The sequence below is a fragment of the Arachis ipaensis genome, chromosome B10, assembly GCF_000816755.2.
Source record: "Arachis ipaensis cultivar K30076 chromosome B10, Araip1.1, whole genome shotgun sequence".
Lineage (NCBI taxonomy): Eukaryota > Viridiplantae > Streptophyta > Magnoliopsida > Fabales > Fabaceae > Arachis > Arachis ipaensis.
In genome coordinates this window covers 6,649,520-6,659,017 of record NC_029794.2, presented here as the reverse complement: position 1 = coordinate 6,659,017, position 9,498 = coordinate 6,649,520, and the positions used below count along the sequence as shown (strand labels likewise).

At 31.2% G+C, this 9,498-nt stretch overlaps 1 long non-coding RNA gene across 1 annotated transcript; it reads right to left on the bottom strand.

The window, feature by feature from the left end:
* On the bottom strand, positions 7,848-8,625 carry LOC110267575. Its single transcript, XR_002355339.1, has 2 exons — positions 8,475-8,625; positions 7,848-8,387 (listed from the first exon to the last, which is right to left on the bottom strand). It is a non-coding gene; the product is annotated as an uncharacterized LOC110267575 (long non-coding RNA).

Here is a 9,498-nt window from a genome sequence, read left to right as displayed (position 1 = left end):
ATCACAAAAATTTTTTAAAATTTGTTTTTAAATAGCGGCGGTTCGGTTTTAAAACCGTCGCAAATAACCGCAAAATCAACTCCCCACGCCCGGGCGGTCCTTCAACTGCTGGTGTTCTATTTAGCGACTACCGCAAATCGGTAAAGAAACCGCCGCTAATCTCCGTTCTCTTTGTAGTGCTTAACATTAATAATACTAACAGAAGCTCCCGCGCATACGCGCGGGTAGTAGTAGTGTTTGGATGGTGTAACTGCTTTGTTTAAAACATTGGATTGAATACTAATATTGTATGTAACATATATAATGGTCTTTTGACCGATTTGAACACAGAGTAATAAGACATAAAGAAAAGAGCCATTGAATGTTTTAGTTGTGTTGTACTATGTACTTCCTTTTAATTAAAAATGCAATGTTCCAAAAATGGTGTAAACAATAAAGAAAACACAATAAACAAAAGGAATATAAAAGATAGGAAAATGATAGAAATTGACACAGTCATTTAGATCTATGCTCTAATGGAAAATTGGAGGAAAATATGAGTAACCATGAATATCCACTGCTTTGTTAAATAACATTTTTTCATTTTTACATCAAGTTGGAATATAAATGGACAGAAAGATTATAATTTAACAGAAATTTAAAATATTTGGAAGCAATCCATATTCCTTTGACTTCTATAGGTCTCATATTCTTGTATAGAAGGAGGAATTGATGAGCATGTCAGATTAGGAAAGCAAGAGGTTAAAAATTTTCAATTTATATGAATTAATTTATAAATATATAAAGAACTTGTATTGATTCAAGAAGGTTACCTTTAGTTTGTTTTTGTAGCAATTTTTTTTGCTTATCTCCCATTTTTAAAGTGCATTCTTGGTGCTTTCCAAATTCATGAAGTGTCAATGAAGGCAAGTTAATTTTGTTTTACTCTTAGTTCTTATTAGTTTGCTATTACATAATTAGATGAAATCTGAGGAAGTCCTACAATTAATTACATATCCAAGATGCTCATGAAACACATGCAACAGTTCTACAAAAGTCATCAGAATATTATTAGCAGAACTTAAAACTATTCAAAGAGAACTTAAAACTAAATACATCATCTAACTTCTGAAGCCATTAAAGAACTGCCTCAAGACATATTACTTAATATTAATATAACATACCAAAAAAATATTGTTACTAATTTAAAGTATTAAGTAATTAAAGATAGACATAGCAACCTTTTTTTTTTTAAATATTCCTTGTTGAAAAGTTACCATATCTTCCTCAACTTAACATAGTCTTTTTGTTGCAGAAATTTTTTTATTTGAAAAAGGAATGCTTTTTTCAAATCCTAATGCAAAAGATTGTTATTCTACTTTTAGGTTTGCATTTAAGGTTAAAAAAAGGTTTGAAAAGGACTTAACCTCATCAACACATTATATGTATCCACTTATTTTTTTCATCTCTGATCTCTTCCGACGCCTAAATCAACAGTAACAACCTACCCCTACTCCAATCCATCAGTCACTCCAAGTTCCTTATTATTAGCTTCTCCTATTTTTCACTCTGAATCATCCTCCTTATTTGTGCAACGAACCACTAGGTGAATGTTAACAACACATACCATTGCATCACATGCCCAAGTCATTCACATTCTTTTATTTTTTCCAAGAAAGAAAAACTCAAGTTGAAACAAAATATAAATTAATAAATAAATGCAGAAAAAAGAAACTTTTACATCATTAAATCATATAAAAAGTTATAACTAACACCTACATATTTTCTCCTAACCATCCAATAAAATATAAATATTATCTAAAAAAATTCATATAACTATATTAGATTTGAGGAAGTTCCTCTGACTACTTACATATTTAAAGATGCTAGTGGGTACCAAACACTTGGAAATGAAGCCAGGCACTTTCTTCTGCAAAAAATAACAAATATTATTAGTATGATATAGCAAACTATGGAAAAGAAAGTGAAAATAAGTAAAAAGGGATACTTTTGGTAGAACGAAGGAGTTGGGATGGGATTGTAACGAAAGAATATTTTCAGCTTCTTCACTCTTTATTTCACAAACTTTGCTCACAAATAATCAAAATTGAAAACTGGTTTACTTCTATGTACAACAATTCTACAAATCAGATAAGTACACAACAAATAAAGGAATTCTTATAAGCCATTTTAAATTCCTTATTTATATATTTACTATTCCTAATAGCTAACACATAAAAGGATTGCTTAACATATTTACAATCCAGGTCAATTGCAACCTCGAATTCTCAATGTCTAAGAACTGACATAAGACATGAAAACGATAAAAAATCAGCAATATAATTATAAAAAGCCAAATACAGTAAGCTATCTAACAATAAAATATTAGGAACAAATTTTATGGGCAGGTCAGAGTAAGCTATCATCTTGATACAAATGGCACAGTTTCTGTTTGAACCTCAACCCCAACTCCGTATCATCCTTTGCCAAAGGGGAATCATGATAATAGCAATGAGACTCTCTTAATAGGTATGTTCATAACAAAGTTGAGGCACAGCAAATCAAATAAAATCAAATTAGGAGTGGTTGAGAAATCATGAAACCTCATACGTGTATATTGTCTTCAGTTCCTGAGATATTTCTGAAAACTCAATGAAGGGATGCCATAGAAGAACCTACTGTCTCCAACATGTTGTGGTAGCTGAACACTAAAAGAATTTGTAGTAAAAGACATCATCAATCAAAGATGTAAGCACGGAGTGAACAAATGCACAATTCATAGTTAGTCTAAAATAAATATAAAGAAAGGTGAGTTACTGTGTGGATTGGAGCTTCACATCCTCCTTCAATAAGTTGCATTTACATAAAAAGCCATTACAATGAGAATTTCTATTTTAATAGGACATAAATTAAATCATTATGGCAAAGATATATCATATGACTAAAACTTGAATCCACCAATTGGTCCTACTTGAAGAGCACCTTGAGTAACATCGTCCATTAGCCCTGGTCCAGCCCCTGACCATGAAGTGCAATCCAAAAGATTTGCAATCTGCATAGCACACATACAAGACAGCAAATAACTATTATTTTCTTTTATCGAAAAATATTTTATCAAAAAGAGAAATAAAAGAGATGAGACGTCCTCATATATCTACAAAAATATATTATTAAAATCTAAAGGGATAAGCCATGTACCAATGTTAGATTATCCTTTTTCATCATAAGAAGGGCCATAGTTATATGCTTATAGCCTTTCCTGATCTTATGCTCAAATTTTAATGCCACTTGAGAAAACAAAAGTAGAAATCAACTAAGCTCGAAGTCCATGTGATTATCTATTCGATTGAACATATCAAATTCATTTAGCTTTGCCATGACATTTATCTTTACATGTAGCTTTTTCAAATTCAACAGTGTGATTGACAGTATCACATGGACCAGCCTATGGATAGAAGAAACTTCTTATTTAAAACAACCATCCACTCTATCAATTATTTGGAAAATGCATCTCTTCTAAGCTCAAAGTGTGACTAATAATTAATTAGTATTGGTATAGATTTTTGGTTCTTCTTCATAGTATTGTTCTATCCTTTTCTTCTTCCTTCGTTCTAAGTCAAATCCTAAAGACAGGTTTANGAAAATCTTTGCACTGCAAAAGCAAAGGAATTAAACCCCACAAATAAATTCTAAAACAAAAAACGCCATATTTGGTATTTTCTATCAAACAGAGATCATTTTTGGAGAGCCAAAATATCATTTCTTTCTTTTAAAACTATTATGTCAAAATTTTTAGGTGTCTTGGGGAGGTCAAAACAATAGTATACTCACATTATTTATTTGGTGGCCAGTGCTCTTTTTTTTTTATTATTCCGTAAATTCACACATATCAATGGCTGAATTTGTTTTCTTTATTTTAAATCAACAGTGATGAGAAGACTCAAAAAAGGAAATTTTGAAAATAATAGAAACAATGCAATAATCTAAATAAAGACCATTCTTGCCTTACAACAAATTATACTACTTTCACCATTAAAATAACAATTAAGAGACACTACCACCTTTGCCACTGCTAAATGATCAAACTTGATTTGGTTTTGCTCTTTTGCTAGAACTATTTTATCATTTTTCTTATCATCACATTTGCTATGGCCTATAGAAAATAGGAACCACTCTCACTGCATATTATTACCACCTATCACTGTTATGTTATTATAATGAAATACTAATTTTGTTATAATATATATCATTGTTGTTATTAACAACCATCATCAACCATGTTTATTAAGCACACACCCATATTAGTCCCAAGAGATGTCAACTTCGGTTTTGGTATTCAAGCAATGTAGAATGATAATAAACATAAATACAAAATCAGATGGAACCTTCAAGAATCCTATGCTTACCTGTTTTTACCCATGAATTACAGAATCATTTACGACAACACTTTAAGCTGAAACTTGTTGGTATATGTGCAAAACCTAAACAGCAAAACAAAATGACAAAAAAAAATCATGTTTGAAGCAATCAGCAAAAGAAAAGAACTCTAATGTTGAAAACTGAAGCCCAATAGTGTTAAAAAAAAAGATTGAAACTCTATAAGGTGATTAAGTTACCCAAAACTGACCATCTTTAGAGACCTTGAGCGATGAAGAACTTCTCAAAACTCAATGAACAACAGCAACAGTGTCTTCGAAAACCTCATCAGCCTTCACATTACCAAGAGATCCACATCCCGAACCAAAGTTTGAAAACGCAGCAGCTATTCCACCAAAACACTAAGCAGGTAAAATCAGAAGCAAACACAGCGTCGTGCTTCGGTTAAACACGACTCCTAAGGCAAAACCCGCCGCTGCTGCTGCAGGGTCTCAGCCACCTCTCCCACAGAATGATTCGTTCACCAACCTCAACATGCATACCAACCAACTACAACACCGTCAAACTCGCAGACCTTTCCCTTTGCCCTCTTATTCAACTCATGCCTTTTCCAGTCTTCCTTTTTGCTTCTGTATTTTCTCTAATCGTGAATGGTTGTGAGATTGAATGAGAGAGAAACAAATTGAGAAAAGAGAGAGGGAGAGAGAGAGAAATGATAAATTCGAATTTTTTTTGAAGAAGATTAAAAGTTTAAAACTCATTCAAAAATTTTTGCTGGAAAATTCCTGCTACTAAGTTTTGTTTAGAATTTGAAATAAAAACATTTGGCTGATCAACGAAAGGCAATCCGTGTGATGGTGTTATCAGCAATCAAATGCTACGATTATCCACTGTATTTGGAAAATTGGAATTTCAGAATTAGGGATACACTAAGTTTGAATTACCTGAAAGTCTTATGTGCAAAACAACGCTTCATCCGTCTTTTCAGGCTCCATTGTCCAGTCACGCTAGTTTCAACATCCTATTATGAGGAGGAAAAAACAACATAGGACCGCTGTCACTCTCTCAGAAATCATTTAACAGTGCTAAATAGTGTGTGAATTTACTATTTGGCTAGTTAACCATTATATATTAATAAATTTTTCTCAGGGTACCGTTTTTATAAGATGCTACACACTTTAGGCCTGTTATGAAAGTTTAGGCCATGATGACTGATGAGATGAAGTTAATACCTATTTGATTTTTTATTTGGTATTGAAAATATCTGCACCATGCGCGACAAAGACAAATGAAAACCATGATGACGTGAACATAAAGCGTAATTAAGATATTATTGGATATTAAAAATAATTGAGTATCATTATTATTTGAAAAAATATATAAAAATTTAGGCATAAGAAAAAGGAATAGTAAAAAAGCATTGTTATGTTGTTATTCATGAGCGATGCTGTGAAGATATGAATGATAATCTGGAATCTTTGCTATTTATTTTTATCATCGACAATGAGTAAACAGTTTAACTTTTATGAAATATCAATAATGAAGAATGACTTTAATGAAAGAAAAGATGGTTTAAGCATTACAATAATATTTGTGAAGTACTAATTCATAAGTACTAACTTTGAAATAGAATTCTTACAGTGCAATACATATAAAAAAAGACATAAGTTTGATTTAATATAGTTATGAATGAATAGTTGGAATGGAATTAATGAAATGAGCATGCTAATTATTAATATTTTGTGACAATAAAATATTTTATTTGGCAAAATGCAAAGCAAGGTAACTATTAATCCTTTGTGGCGCTTCAAGTTCTTTGAGTTCATCAATTGTTGCAATAAGATCATTAGTTACAAAGTATTCTTCCATATTTACGGTTGCTTTTTCTTTGTAATCTACCAAATCAGGTGGTGGTGTTGAATTTTTTTTTCATTTGAATGCTCATATTCCTAATAGAAGTCATATGCACTTGAATGCTCAATTTCTTTGCAATCTTTTACCTCAGTGCTGTCATAATTTAGGTCATTAGAATCAAAAGTGCTATTTTCATCTGTATCAAGCAATCTACTCCAAGTACGTCTCCCTTGAGCACAACCTGCACAATGATAGTATTATATTAAAATGATCCACTTGATAAACTATATGAAGAATTTAAAACATATAAGACATAATTATCATTCAAACTCTTGAAATATAATGCACCATGTTGCCAACAACTCACTACATTATTAAAATATAGTGTATAATCATATCGACTAATTAAAATAACAATTAACTTTTGATAATACGTGTCTTTCTTATTTCACACAATTGAGTTGCTTCGTAAGCTCAAATGCTTGTTCTATATATGATAATTGGACCTCATGTATTCTTGAAGAGCAAATTCATAAAAAAAAAAGACAATACATGGTCCAATAATCAAAATTGTGAGACATTTACATTACTATTATTCGAACATATGCAAGATATAATTAATCTATGCTATGTATATAGATTGAGAATATCTGTTTAATGCATTTGTCAGCTATGATGAGTAGGTCTGATATGGAGTTTAACCCACTAAACAATGATCCTTTCGAAGTTCTCCCAAAAAGAATAGAAAACAGACCAAATATTATAAAGGGTTCAATTCCTAAACCAAGTGTTGTCGTTTTACCTGATCCTATATATGAGAAAGTTATAATTAGATTCACAAAGAAATTTACTTGGAACGTGAAGGAATTAACAATCATGTGTAAAGGCTAATGCATTATTTCAAGGATTATATGATTGTGCTCATTTGGTTAGGTTTCTTGGCCCCAGTTAAATACTTAAATCTAAAAGTTGTGGTCTAATGTTTCATTAAAAACAGCGTAGCAAACTAATTTTATAACAATATAGTTCAACTAAGAACATAACCACATCAAACATTGAAAAGAAAATTAAACTAAGATTACAATGTTTCAAGTTCAACTATTTTATAAGAATAACTCACCCATAAGAACATTAACCACATAAGATAAAGATCAAAATAGGCAATATAAATGAACCTCGTGGCCTTTGAGGTCAATTTCAACTTTGATTTCCTAATAATTGATCAACATATCTTTTAAGTCAAAATTAAATATGAGCCATGTGATCATGTAAGCCAATAGAGAAATCCATCAAATAAAAGGCTTTTTATAAGGGAGGGAAAGATTACTGAGGTGATTGGTTGGTTCATCAAGCAAGAAAATAGTTGGGTTCATTAAGCAACAGAATATTTGTTAAATCAATTATGAGGTAGTACAAATTAGTTCATTGCTAAAACACATCCAAGAGTGCTACCCATATTTAAAAGTGTTATGCATAACAAAAATGAAGTTAAAAGGATTAACAAATTAATGGAATTGATTGAAGTCCAAGGAGCTACTTGATGCCACGTAAGTCTCCAAATATGAAAAAAATGGTAATGTAATCTGCCATATTTTTTTATAACAGTTCAACAGTTAGGAAAAGAAAATATTAACATGCTTTAACTTGTCTAATTCACATTGTATTCAAAGCATGAAAAGTATATCCAACTGAAATTGAAACCCAAGAATGCTTTTAATGTTTATCTATTCTATTGAACATATCAAACTCATTTAGCTTTGCAATGCCATTTGTCTTTAGCTGTAGCTTTTCCAAATTCAAAAGCACTGACACTATCACATGGACTAACCTATGGATTTTCTTATTTAACACAACTATCCAATCTATCAATCATTTGGAAAGTGCATCTCTTCTAAGCTCAAAGTGTGACTAATAATTAATCGTTATTATTATAGATTTTTAGTTCATTTTCATAGTATTGTTCTACCCTTTTCTTCTTCTTTCTTTCTCAGGAAAATCCTAAAGACAGATTTAAAAATGACTCAGAGATATTATTAAAGAATAAAGATAGAAAAGTCACCTTTAAAATTGTGTCAGTAGTGTAAACCCTTGCCAGATAATAAAACATAAAATAGTCTTGTCATTAAACTACAACACAAGTACACCTTTGATCTTAGCTTTAAGTCGAGTGTAAATCCCTGGAGGTGAAATCAGTTAGATAGATCTTGGCTTTAAGTCCTTCCATAAACCACCAAATCCAGATAAGAGCAAAAATCAAAGATTACCTATATATTCATTATTCTGTTCTCTATTCTGATAGGTGTGACCAAACTTGTCGTATACATCTCTTTCTCTCTATGTAAATTGACATGAACTATTTCACATTAAATAATGAGCTACAGAGTCATTAAAGCAAGTTAGAAAATCATATTGGTATTTCAAGTTTTTAACCCAAATATAGGATAGACAGACATTTGTATCTAACCTGATTTGGGACATTTGTATCTCAAGTTGTTCTATTTCATCATTATTCCATCCACTTTGGTCTTTTACGTGCATTCTTGGTGCTTTCTAAATCCATGAAGTGTCAATGAAGGCAAGTTGATTTAGGTTTACTCTTAGTTCTTATTAGTTTGCTAACATAATTAGATCAAATCTGAGGAAGTCCTACAATTAACTACATATCCAAGATGCTCACGAAACACATGCAACAGTTCTGCAAAAGTCAACAAAATATTAGTAGAACTTAAAACTATCAAAGAGAACTTAAAACTGAATACATCATCTAACTTCTGAAGCCATTAAAGTGCTGCATCAATAGATATTACTTAATATTAATATAACATACAAAAAAAATAGTTACTAATTTAAAGTATTAAGTAATTAAAGATAGACTTAGCAACCTTTTCTTTTAAATATTCGTCGTTGAAAAGTTACCATATCTTCTTCAACTTAACTTACTCTTTTTGTTGCAGAAATTTTTTTATTTGAAAAAGGAATGCCTTTTTTAGATCCTAACGCAAGGGATCGTTATTCTACTTTTTGGTTTGCATTTACGGTTAGAAAAATCTTGGAAAGGACTTAACCTCATCAACACGTTCTACATATCCACTTATTTTTTCATCTCTGATCTCTTCCAACGCCTAAATCAACAACAACAACCTGCCCCTACTCCAATCTGTCAGTCACTCCAAACTCCTTCTTATTAGCTTCTCCAATTCTTCGCCCTAAATCATCCTCCTGTATTTGTGCAACCAACCACCCGGTGTACGTTAACAACACATATCATTGCATCACATACCAAAGTCA